Source organism: Cryptomeria japonica, chromosome 11, assembly GCF_030272615.1.
Source record: "Cryptomeria japonica chromosome 11, Sugi_1.0, whole genome shotgun sequence".
Lineage (NCBI taxonomy): Eukaryota > Viridiplantae > Streptophyta > Pinopsida > Cupressales > Cupressaceae > Cryptomeria > Cryptomeria japonica.
The window spans coordinates 251,417,196-251,431,056 of record NC_081415.1 but is presented as its reverse complement, the minus strand read 5'-3'; positions in this window follow the sequence as shown (position 1 = coordinate 251,431,056).

The following is a 13,861-nucleotide window of genomic DNA, read 5'->3' as shown; positions in this document are numbered from 1 at the left end:
AAAGAACAATGTATTTCAAATGAAAAAACATAATTTCTATCAAAAAAATTGAAAAACAATGCAAAAAATACAAAAAAATTGATAAAAAGACAACAAAATCGCAATAAAATCGTACCTTAGATGAAAAAATTGACAAAAAAGCCTTCAAATCAGATATTTGCTTAAATCCAATATCAGATTTTAATACTTCGTGTAGCCTATGGGTGAAAAATGACCCATGGGCTGTCTCAGTGGGTATAAAAATGCCCACAGGATCGGATATCCGATTCGTAAAAAATTTTACGAGATGCATATTACATGTAATATATTATATATTATTCATATATATAATATATTAAAGATTAAATATTATATATTATATTATATATAATTTAATATAATTTAATATATAATATATAAGATATAATTGTATGCGAGAAAAGTGGGTTGATAAAATTCAATATGTGAAAATATAGCTAAATACTAGTCCACACACACACACAGGACTTCTTGGTGCAAGCTATGGAGTAACAAAGTATTACTCAACTTCCCAAGGTGGGTCCCATGGTTCTCTATCTCACAATGTCCCTCAAACCAATGTTTTTGCTCTCAGATCACTGAGCAAAATGGTTTAGGGATGGCAAATGCAAGAACGAGGGATGTTTTGATAGATTTTAGAATGAAAGATATGCTAAGCTATGTATGATTCTAGAAATGCAATAAACTAGATGATAAGATGACAAGGTTAGTATAAATACTATCCTAACATGATATATTTAGTCTATGATTGAGCTAAATGATAAAGAAAGTACTCTAAACATGTATATTTCTATTCCAAAGAGAGGCTAAATGATGAGCATAAAATGATATATGGGAGCTTGAATGTATTTGAGCATAAGTGTGATACTTCAAATTTGGAGGATGATCAAATGGAGGAATGGGAGCTCTATTTATAGCAAAAATAAGGCAATGGATGGCCAGGATTGAAAGATTCAATCAAGGGTTGAGTTTGACAGTTGGGGATCCATGTTTGTGATTGACACCAATGAAATGGTGACAAGTGTCAACATAGGGTTGGGTTGAGAGAAGGGGTTGGAGGCTTTAAATGCCTGAGAAGACCTTAGGGTTATCTAGAGATAAGGGTTAAGCTTAAGTTAGGCTTACCCAATGGATTAAGAGTTAATCCAAGGATAAACCTTTGTGCAAATGATTAAGAGATAATCATGGTCAAAGCATTAAAGGCCTGATGAGACCTTTGGGTTGGGTGAAGGTTGAGTTAAAACAAATTTATTAACCATGTAAGAGGGTTTGAGTTAACCATTAATGGTTATTGGAGACTTTGGGGGATTAAGTGGTTGAAGGTTGAAAGCCTTTAATGGTTATCAAAGACTTTGAGGAGTTTAGTGGTTGAAGGTTGAAAGCCTTTAATGGTTATCAAAGACTTTGAGGTTTTGAGAAGTGACCTCCTTTTTGCTTAGGGATGTGACAAAGTTTAGAATGATGGGTTAGGCTAATTAGAAGTGATTAGAAGATTCTAGAAGGGATTTAGAAAGAGGTTTGGGATTTTGCAAGTGGATGGAGGGATAATAGGATTTATTTGAAAATAAAGTAATTTAATTCAATTTAGTTGCAATTTGGAGAAATTAAATAAATTAGATTTATTTAATTAAATTTGAATTTAATTAAAAGTGGATAGGGGGGATTTAATTGAATAAAATGATTTATTCATTAAATGGTATAGTGAATTTTATTTAAATAAATTGAGTAATTTACTTAATAAAATAGAGGAATGCGGGTAATTTAATTAAATTGGATTTAATTAAATAGAGAAATGAACATAAAATATTCATTTAGGAATATGGTCATTTTTATACGTCTACATTTTGCCCCTCTTTGAAGTGACGTGTGTGCACATGTTATTTCAAAGAAAATGATGTGTTTTTGTGATTTATGATCAAATGCAATTTTTGTGTCGCTCTTTGTGATTTGTAAGTTGTGCCCCGGATTTGATTTGATGTGTGATGCCCCAGATTCGATATTTGATGGTGATGCCCCCTCGGGAGATGAATCAATTTTTTTGAAAATTTTTGATTTAATTTGATGAGGTTCGTATGATGTGTGGGATTTCGTTTATGTGAAATGTGGGTGAATTGATTCATCTCCTGATAAGTTACAAATGTTATGGTATAGAGGAGACCGCGACCATATTACAGGTCCAGTTGGCTAACCCTAATCTCATTTTCCTCCTATAAAAGGGGAAAAGGGCTTGAATTAGATTCATTTGTGCTTTGTTGAATTTGGAGAAAGAGGATTTGGTCTACAGAGAAAATGCCTATTCCTTATCGTAGACACCGTTTCGAGTGCGTTCGGAGGTACCGGAGACCTGCAGCATATGGACCACCAGTAAATCAACATTTTTGACCCTCTTAAAACTTTTTATTTGGTCGTTTTTAGTCATTTTTTTATTTTCAAAGTTCGGTTTTAGCGGTTTAGCGCGTTTAGGGCGTAGACTAGCGCATACGAAGTGTAGAGTAGCGCATCCAGTCAATTTATAAAATTGCATCTGAAATGATTAGGGTAGTGCATAGAAAACATAGGTTAGCGCATAGACTCAGAATAGCACATAGAGGTGGGCAGGTAGCACGTCAGGTTAACAGGTTAGCGTGTAGGGTAGACCTAGCGCATAGGGGTCATAGGGGTTCGCATGGGTAAGGGGTTTTAGCACGTAGGGTTAACCTAGTGCATAGGATCAAACGGGTAGCACCTAGGAGGTGTAGATTAGCGCGTAGACAGAGTTTAGCGCATAGAGTATGTTAGGTGGCGCATGGGGGGAAAAGATTAGTGTGTAGAGTCATTCTACCGCATAGGGTAAATAGAGTAGCGCGTAGGAAAGACAGCCTAGCGTGTGGGGGGTTTTTAGCACATTGGGTATATGTTTTAGCACATCTGGAAAATTTTTGCAAGATGAGCGGATTTGTAAAATTTTTGTGTCATGCTGTCATGATTTTGTGGAGTTGTCCAATATGAGTGTTGATATAACTTGTTTTGATGTGCGATATTTCAAGTTATGTATAGATATCAATGTGTTGTGGTGATCAAAATATAATGTATTTGTGTGTTCTGTTTTAAGTTAAATGTGTGAAGCCTGATGTGTATTACAAGCTGATATGGGTTGGAAACTTGAGTTGTTTTACAAGCTGATATGGGTGGGAAACTTGAGTTGTTTTACAAGTTTATGTGATTTTGGAGACTTGAGTTGTTTTACAAGTTTTGATATGGTTTTTGAGAACTTGAGTTGTTTTACAAGTTGATATGAAATGATAGGATTTTGAACTTGATGTAGATGAGAAAATTTGTTTCATGTTGTTGATGTGAGTTTGATTTTGATATCGTTGTTTTGATGTGGAAACTGATATTGGATATGTTTTGCTTGTTTGACAGGAGCGATTGGGTGTGGTCTAGTCGCGGGAGAGATTTTTGAGACCATGGACATTGATACCACGGTTGTCGCAGGCTGATCTCGACATCATCGAGAGATGTGGTTTGACTTCTCTCTTGGATATGCCTCAGTTCACTGTGAACCGGGGGCTATTGATAGCACTTGCAGAGAGGTGGCATAGCGAAACAAACATCTTCCATTTTGCCACTGGAGAGATGACAGTCACCCCAGAGGACTATTACAGGATCCTGCGCATTCCTGTAGTAGGGGCACTACTACCATATGAGCAGTCGGAGGAGGGTGGGACAGAGGCACTGCATCGCATATTCCAGGATGATACAGTCTATAGCTATGAGATCCCATGGTAGGAGTTTTTGGACCTAGATTATGCCCCGCTGCCATCCGTACTAGCAGGGTTTATTGGTGGATTCCTTTGTCCTGATCGCAGGTCAAAGGGATTTTCAGTGGGATGGGGGCTGGTTTTGGAGGAGATGGTCACACAAGGCCGAAGATTTTCATGGGGGTCAGCTATGCTGGCGCATCTATACAGAGGCCTGCATGAGGTGGTATACCTCGGCCACGATAGTTTGTCAGCTGGCGTGACATTATTATAGGTATGGTGCTAGGAGCACATTCCAGCAGCGAGGCCACTAGCAGATAGGGACAGGCCCGTAGGAGCAGCATATGCCTACGGATATAGGGGTCTAGTTGTCCAGCGTAAGTTGGGCAAACTAGAGAACTGGAGGAGAGTGTTGGCTGATATTGACATGGTCACCTGGCAACCGTATACAGGATGTGAGGTGTGGGCTGAGGATGGGCTGGAGATGCCCTTCATATTTATGACCAGGTACCTGATCAGGAGGACCCCGTTTGTTATAGAGAGGTTTGTGGTGATCCGAGTTTTGAGGCAGTTTGGGTGCCAACAGGGTATACCAGAGGGAGCTTGCCTTTATGCACAGAGGAGGCAAGATGTGGCTGATTGGGGGCCGACCATTGATAGTGGAGTGGCGGTGGAGGAGTTTGTGGGATTAGCAAGGTAGATATGGGATTATGCCCCATAGATTCAGGATGTCGGCATGACTGATGAGTTTGCCAAATTGTTTGCTGCGTGGGCGGTGGCTAGGATATCTGATCCTGAGGAGATGAGGCCAGCCTTTGATGATGATGAGGAGGAGGGAGATGTGGGAGATGATGGAGATGATGGGGATGATGGAGGAGGAGGACGAGGGACAAGAGCCAGAGGGAGATAGGGAGATAGAGGGAGGAGGGGAGATAGAGGTGTGGATAGAGCGGTGAGACAGGCAGTGATAGACAGGGGGAGAGGTGGATTAGCTATTGGAGCCGGTAGAGAGAGGAGAGTGGGGGAGGTGTTAGCAGCAGTGGGTGGCACGGAGGAGGCTAGACGACCAGCACAGAGGAGGAGGATGGATGTACTCCCACCTCCAGCACCGAGGACAGGTTGAGTGGGAGGGGTTCCCCCTGCACAAGTACTGCTACGGGTTCGGGTCCCGGGTCACATTGAGGATGCTCAAATGTGGACCCTACAGATTACTGTACAGTAGCTGTAGGCATAAGTATTGACATATCAGTGACAGATTGCGTAGTTGACCACTGAGCGAGATACCGAGATAGAGCGGAGGGGGCGAGCAGAGGATCTGGTGACGAGTATACAAAGAGCGACGGTGGGTGGTCTGATGAGAGACACCCTAAGAGAGCTGGCATTGAGGGCTCAGGAGGCGGAGTACTATCGGTAGCTTTATGAGGCTGCAGTACCTAGGGATCGCTAAGTATAGAGCTTTGCACAGTCGAGATCTAGTCGATCTCGAGATACTGGGTCATGATCTGAGAGCTGAGGTGTTACGGGGCCACCGAGACATGACCCTCCTGGAGATCCAGGAGCAAGGACATCTGGAGCGAGACCATCTCCGTCAGGGGATAGTCATACTTGAGAGACATGGTCTCAGTTGTATTTTTGAGCATTGTATTCTTTGTACTGGACATAGTTTTTGACACATTTTGTACATTTGGATCATTTTTGAGATATATATATATATATATATATATATATATATGGCACCATTTTCTTTGATCATGTGATGTGTTTATATGGATGCATGTTATGTGGGTTATTTCTTTACTTCATGATGATACAATGTGTAAATGTATAATGTATGATGCAAGATGTATGCTTTTAGATTTTTTGTATGATTCGATATGCTGTGAGATGTATCTTGAAAATGAGATGTATGATTTGATATGCTGTGAGATGTATGATAATGATATGCAACTAATTGTAAAATGATATGCAATGAATTGTAAAATGATATGCAACTAATTGTAAAATGATATGCAACTAATGTTTTTGGAGCATCCTCATTTTGCATTTTTCCATCCCGATACAACCATATGTTATTTGCTTTCTTTGTAGGTTTCATCATTGAGCATTGATTTGTTTAGGATATGTTGAAAATTTATACAAGCATAATGGTATAATTGAACCATGATGATCTGAGAAAAATTTACATGATATTTGATTTTGCAAGATAGCACAAGCGTCAAGGTATAATTGAACCAGGATGACCTAAGTGCGTATTGCGTAAACAAACAAGATTAAATCATTTGTATGCGTGAAGTGGAATTAGGCCTTCAGTGATATTTGATGTATCACGTCTTGAGGCAAGGATTCACATAGTACAAGTGATCGCCTCCCAGACAGAAGACTAAGAAAATATTGGAAGTTCCACATGATCTCTAGCTTTGCAGCATTTTATGAGATAAGGAAAAAAATTCCAATAATTTAAAAAGTTCAAAATGCAAAAATAGTCTAGATTTTTATGCAAGAATGCAACTTTTAGTACTTCAGAAAATCATCCATCATTGATATTTTTGTGAATTGTTTTGTTTTGTTTTTGCGATGAAGCGTAGTTTTGGTTGTTGGATGTCATGCTTCTAAATTTTGCAATAGTTGTGATGTCTTGGATGTTTGCAAGTTTTGGAACAAGTTAATGCCCCTAGTTGAGTGTGCCTCCGGATATGATCATGTACAGTGATTTCCAAGCAATGGTGGAATGTGGAAAGAGGATAGATATATATGGATAACCCAGGATAGTGACTACGCTAAGTATGTCCGGAATGGATGTATGCTAAGTGTTGGGTGATGGCCGATAGTGTTTTGATAGATAAAATGGTATGGAGATAGATAGAGGAGCCATTTTTTCACAAGAGCACCTGTTTACCAGGTTTTCACCATTTATTTTTATTGTACTTTATTTTTTGCTTTTTCTGGATTTTTTTGATTGTTTTTGGCTTTTTCCGCACACTAGGCTACTTAAATATAGTACTTCTTCAGATGAATGTTGTTAGTTGGGTCATCGAGCACATCTCCTTCTGAAGTTGTTAGATGATAGGCATCGGATCCATAGACTGATATGATAACATAGGGACCCAACCAGTTAGGTTCAAATTTCCCTTTCTTTTCTTGATCTTGCTGATTTCTTCGATTTTCTTTGACGACTAGGTCACCAACTTTGAAGTTTCTGGGAATGACCTTGTGATTGTAGCTTCTGCACATGCGTTGCTGATATGCTTTGAGATGAGTATAAGCATGCTAGCGTCTTTCATCTAATAGTTCAAGTTCTTGTAGTCGGTTAACTTGATATTCTTCATCTGGGATTAAACCTTTCAAAGAGACTCTGAGAGATGGGATTTCTACCTCCAGGAGTAAAATGGCCTTTGATCCATATACCAATGAGTATGGTGTTGCTCCTGTAGGTGTGCGGATGCTAGTTCGGTAAGCCCAAAGTGCCGAATTGAGTTGTACGTGCCAATCTTTGCCTGCATCATTTACTGTTTTCTTTAGGATTTTCAAGATTGTCTTGTTAGATGCTTCTGCTTGACCATTGCCTTGTGGGTAGTATGGTGTAGAAAACCAATGTTGGATTTTGAACTTTTCACATAGTTCCTGTACATCGTGGTTTTTGAAAGGTCATCCATTATCTGTGACGATTGAACTTGGAATACCATAGCTGCAGATTAGATAATTTAGGATAAAAGAGGCGATTTGTTTCCAAGTCACTATGGTCATGGGAACTGCTTCAATCCATTTGGTAAAGTATTCTGTTGCAGTTATAATGAACTTGTGTCCATTTGAAGATGAAGGATGAATTTTGCCCACTAAATCTAGTCCCCATTGACAAAAGGGCCAGAATGTTGTAAATGGCTGCAGTTCCTGTGCTGGTGCATGTATCAGATTGCCATGGATCTGGCATTTAGGACATCTCTTGGCGAAATGATACGAGTCTTTCTCCATTGTAGGCCAGTAGTATCCCATCCGTAGAAGCTTCTTAGGAAGAGTAGTACCACTTGAATGTGTGCCACAAATACCTTCATGAAGCTCATGTAAAGCAAAATCGGAATCATTACGATCAAGGCAACGAAGAAGAGTACCATCTAGACCTCGATGATACAAAGTATCAACGGTAAGGGTATAAGGGGTAGCTTGTCGGATAAAGTTACGCTTTTGGTTACGGGATTGGTTAATTGGTAAGATATTGTGTTTGAGATAGTTGTATATTGGTCCATATAACGGAGAATCGGAACTAGTCAAGGCATAGATAACCTGGGATTCAGAGTGGTCATAGGTGGGAGAGAACAATTGCTCTACCAGGAACTCATAATGACTGTATTTCTCTAGAATTTGTAGTAATGAAGCGATTGTAGCCATTGCATCGGCTGCTTTTTTGTTCAATCTTGGTATTTGTTCGAAGGTGATGTGCACAAAATATTGTTTGAAGTCATCCACCATTCGCTTGTAGGGTAGTAGCTTGTCATTATTTGTCTGATAGTTATTATTGATTTGATTGACAACTAGTTGTGAGTCTCCATAGACTTTTAACTCTGTGATTTTCCATTCGACGGCCATTTTGATGCTTATAACCAATGCCTCATATTCAGCCACATTATTTGTGCATGGAAACATAAGCCTATATGATCTTGGCATAGTGTGTCCTTCAGGAGTGATGAATAGAATGCCAGCCCCTAAACCATGTTGTGTATAGGATCCATTAAAGTATAGGGTCCATTGTTTGGGAGAAAGAACAAGAACGTCCCTGTCTGGAAATTCAATCTCCATGGTTTGTTTTCTTGGTAGCGGTGCTTCAGCCAGCTGATCTACAATTGCTTGTCCTTTGATGGCTCATCTTTCTGTGTACTAGATGTCGAATTCACTGAGAATCATGACCCATTTAGCTAATAATCCTATAAGAGCTGCCTTGCTGAGTAGATATTTGAGAGGATCAATTTTTGTGACTAGCTTAATGGTGTGTGCTAGCATATAATGTCAGAACTTTTGAGATGCAATGACCACTGTTAGGCAAGCCTTTTCAATGAATGTATAGTTGAGTTCATAGTCATTCAATGTCCGACTGATGTAATATATGGCGCATTCCTTTCCTTGTTGATCTTCTTGTGCCAATAGTGCCCCCAATGATATATCTGTTGTTGAGATATATAGGATAAGAGGCTTTCCTGCGACTGGTGGTACTAGAACTGGTGGATTCATCAGGTACTGTTTGATTTGGTAAAAAGATTCTGCACATTTGGTCTCCCATCTGAATGGTACATTTTTGTGTAGCAAATGGTTAAATGGTAGACTTTTATCCACTAGTTGAGCAATGAATCACCTAATTGATTGAAGTCGTCCTTGTAGAGATCTGAGTTGACTGATATTCTGTGGTGGTGGTGGCATGTCCATAATAGCTTGTACCTTTGCTGGATCAACTTCAATACCTTTAGCTGAGACTATGTAGCTGAGTAACTTGCCTGATGTAACCCCAAAGACACACTTCTTAGGGTTGAGTTTGACTTGAAATTTCTCCAATCGAGCAAAGATCTTTGTTAGGATACCAAGATGTTCGGCTCTGGTGAAGGATTTAGCTAGTAAATCATCCACATAATCTTCCATAAATGTATGCATCATGTCATCGAAGATTGTTGTCATTGCTCTTTGATAAGTGGCCCCTGCATTCTTTAAGCCAAAAGGCATAACATTCCAACAGTACGTTCCCCAAGGACAGGTGAATGTTGTTTTATCTTGATCTTCAAGAGCTATTTTGATTTGATTATAGCCTGAAAAACTGTCCATTAGTGAGAGCATTGCATGGCCTGCTGTGAGATCTACAATTATGTCGATACTTGGCAGAGGAAAGTCATCTTTTGGACAAGCTTTGTTGACGTCCCTGAAGTCAGTGCATATTCTGATACTACCATCTAGTTTTGATACTGGAACGATGTTGGAAATCCATTTTGCATAGTCAATGGGTTGGATGAATCCGACATCTAATAGTTTCTTTAGTTTAGTTTTGACCATGAGTGCCACCTGTGGATTCATCTTTCGTAGCTTTTGCTTGACTGGCTTAACTCCTATAGAAATGGACAAGTGATGCATGATTAAGTGTGGATCTACTTCGGGCATATTAGCATATGACCAAGCAAAATTAATTTGCTGTTCTTTAAAGAAAATGATAAATACCACTCTTTCTTCCGTTGTCAAAGATTTTGCAAGGTGTATGTTTTTGGCTGCATCCATGGTACCAATGTTGATTGATTGAGTGGGCTCAATCAATATGAGTGATCACTCATGAAAGTGCTCAGGAAGAGTGTCAAGTCTCCTATTGTTAGGTGCCTTAAAAAGGTTTTCACCCTCAGATGCGTCCTTTATTTTTATTTTTTTATGATCTAGAGCTGCCATTGACTAGTTTTCAGCATCAGATTCTTTATTTGGTTTATTTTTGCGACTGAGAGACTTGGCACTCCCTGTTTGGCAGACATCGTTACTTTGTTCACTGGTAGAGCCTGTTTTGGGATTTGTGGTACATAGGTAATGGATAATAGATTCATCATCTGGGAAAATTGGTATATCATAGATTTCAGGTTCATCCCAGTCGATGAGGTTAGGAAAGACAAGCGGTAAGGAATCATGGGGTGGATCAAGTTCTGCTACTGTAAGCGTTAGGACAGAGTGTTCATTGTGAGTGTTCTTTGTTTTAAAGAAGTCTAGGGTTTCATCGAGGTCTTCGATGGTATCATCTTCCACATAGACTTGTTCGTAATATTTCTGTTCGTTTTCCTTGGTATCATAGATATTTTGTGGTCCAAATTCAAGAGGCCTATCTTCTACGTTATGTTCGTCTTGAGAAAGAGATATGGAATCAGTATCATCTGGGATATTTGTAGTAGTATTGGAGTAGGTACCCCATTCATATTCATTGGAATCTATCTCATAGGCATCATCCTAGATTCTATTTGTGCTGCAAACAGGTATGTTGTATGGTGAAAACAAATCTTTGATGATGGATACCATTTTGATATTTTGTGTTGATTCTGTGTCGGATCCGTTTTCTACTTTCTGAATTTGTTCATAGACTGTGCTTCCGTAGGGAGGAATAATGGTATCTAGAGATGACATGATTTGTTCTTGAGACATTGGTGTTTGAATATGAGCTACTGCTGCCGATATGGCCTTCTTATGATTTAGAAGCTTTCCCTGATGCAACTTCTGATCTTGACGTTCCCGTGCCTTGCGGATTGTTTCTGTTGATTCAAAGAGTGCTTCCTGCCAGGATTCTTCTTTGTATTTCTTCTTTACCTTCCATTGAGGTTTTGTAGTTGTGTGTGGTGGCCGTTTTAATAGGAACGTGAGTTTAGAACCCAATCCTGCTTTGTTTCTACTAGGTTGTGAAGGAAGATCTATAGGTTTAGTAACTCCTTTGCATTTCTCAATAAGTCCTTTACCGCCATATCCCATTTGTTTCATGATTAAGTATCCTTTTCCATACAAGTGTGTCAGTAGAACAATGTCTAGAGCGGCTACTCTATTATCTTCTTCCTCATCTTTGTATAACCAGCTAAGAATGTCCTTGTCTTCTGATTCATGTGCTAGAGTAGCCAATTGGATGAAGGTACCATCAAATTTGGTGATGGGCTGAGTGGCCAGATGTGTTGATGTAGTAGGCAAACCATGCGATCAAGGTGATGTTGGTAATTTGGCTAAACATAAAGGCTCCCAAGAATATTCTCCCATGCCCTAGTCTTTGATTTGCATCTTCTGCTTGAAGTCTTCAAACAAGGAGTTGGGCTTTGCTGTTTGTAGATTTGATGTCAAGGATCGCTTCTTTTCTCTATTATGAGGAACCAAACTGTCTTGGGCTGCCCCCATTGCGTTGCAATGTTGAAATGGATTGTGATCAGTAGATATAGAGATTTCTTGTCCATCATAAGAAAATTTGACACACTGGTGATACGTAGAAGGTACTGCTTGCATTTCATGTATCTAGGGTCATCCTAACAAAATATTGTAAGTTAGATCTATGTCTAAGACTTGACAGATAGTATCCTTTTGTACTGGTCCCACTTGAATAGGTAATATCACAGTTCCTTTAGAGGACCTTTCCTCATCATCATATGCTTTTATGGTAATCTTCTTGCAGGGATTAATAGATTCTTCTGAGAAGCCTAATGCACGGATAAGCTTTAAAGTACATATATTAAGTTCGGCTCCTCCATCTATCAAGACTCTTTTTACTCGGTGTTTACAAACAATGACTTCAATATGGAGAGAAGTATTATGCAGGTGACTCAAGGAAGTATTGTCATGCTCTGAGAAGGTGAGGTTATGAGGTCCTGTCATATGGGCAACCATGGCTTGAAATCTGTCTGTATCCAGATTTTGAGGTACATTTGTTTCCAATAGCGCTTGCTCCAATATGTCTTTGTGCTTTGGCGAGAGTTTCAATAATTCTAGTATGGATATCTGAGCTAGAGTCTTGTGTAGTTGGCTAACTAAGTCATATTGGATTTTTGGTGTGGCAATTGTAGGGCAAAATGTAGGTGCAATATGTCCTTTCAAGACATATTTCTGAGTTCGAGTTGTTACATTGACAGATTCATGATCATGCCGATCTCGAATGGTGATGGCATTTACTTGATGATCTTCACCTGATATGTGGTTGATGGTGTTGTTGTAGATGTGATTGATACGAGCTCCACGTGTATCATCTGAGGTTGATGCTCCATCTTTGTTGTAATTTGGGAGAGGATATTTGAAGGCTCTGTGATCACCATTTGTTTTGAGACCATCCACCGTTAAGTCACCTCGATCAATCATGTCCTGTACCAGGTGTTTCAATCTCATGCAATCATTTGTTCTATGACCCTTGTTACGATGAAAATCACAATAGTGTGAATCATTCCACCAAGGTGGTTTGATTGGGGGTTCATAATTTCTGATTGGAGGTAAAGAAAGAATCTTGTTTGCCAAAAGTTTTCTGAATGCTGATTCTAATGATTGTCCTAGTGGTGTGAAGATACGCTTTTGGAAATTGTTTGTGTTGTTGCGTAGATTGTTGTTAGGTCCTGGATTCATGTTTTTTCTTTGAGTATCGTTGGTGTTGTTTGTGTTGAGTTTTCCTTGATCAGTGTTTGGTGCATATGTGTTAGCACTGGGAGTAGCATTTTTAGGATTTTTTGTATTTTGAGAATTTCTGGATAATGCAAGCACTGGTTGCTTAGATTTGGGATCATATGATTCATTATTGCCTTCATTTTTGTTTTGAGTCCAAAATCGAGATTTATCAAGGTTGGTGTTGTTCTGATTATTGCAGTTTGATGAGTTTATTCTTTCCTTGTAGAATTTGAGTGTTCCCTTTTTGACACATGCTTCCTCTACTTGAATGTCATTTTCAATCAATTTAGCGAAAGATGGTATGCATTGAAGTTTTAGTCTGTAACTCATTTCACCATTCAAGTTATGAATGAATATTTCCATTTTCTCCTTTTCAGGAATATCTCAAGGATATCGTGATACCATGCGTCGCCAGCATTGAAGAAATATCATGAATGTTTCATTGTTCTTTTGTTTGGTATTGCAGACATCTAGCATGGTTATGGCATGTTGAATATTATAGGAATATTGGGTTATGAATTTGTTAACCAACTCATCAAACGATCTGACAGGTGGTGTAATCTTGGATAACCATTCCATTGTTTGTCCTCCCAAGCTTCTTGGGAATAACCTCATTAGATAGGTGTCATCATGAGCAAATTCAAGACTCATGGTGCAAAATTCTCGAACATGATCCCAAGGATCACTTTTCTCATCATATTTATCAAATTTGGGAACATCTGAGTTTGGAGGAAAAGGTACCATGTTCAATCTTCTATCAAATGGATAAGGACAGATTTCATTTATAGAGTACCGCACTGTTGTCCCTTGTTGTTTATCTTGTATTTGTCTTTGTAACATTTTCATTTGTTGAGTAAGAGCAACCAAGGGCGCATTATTTTGCCGAGGGAAGAGTTCTTCCCTCGTATTTGTTCTTAGCTGAAAAGGTGTGGTAAATGATATGTTTTGTTTTGGAGTTTCGAGCTCAGGTATACGCATTTCTG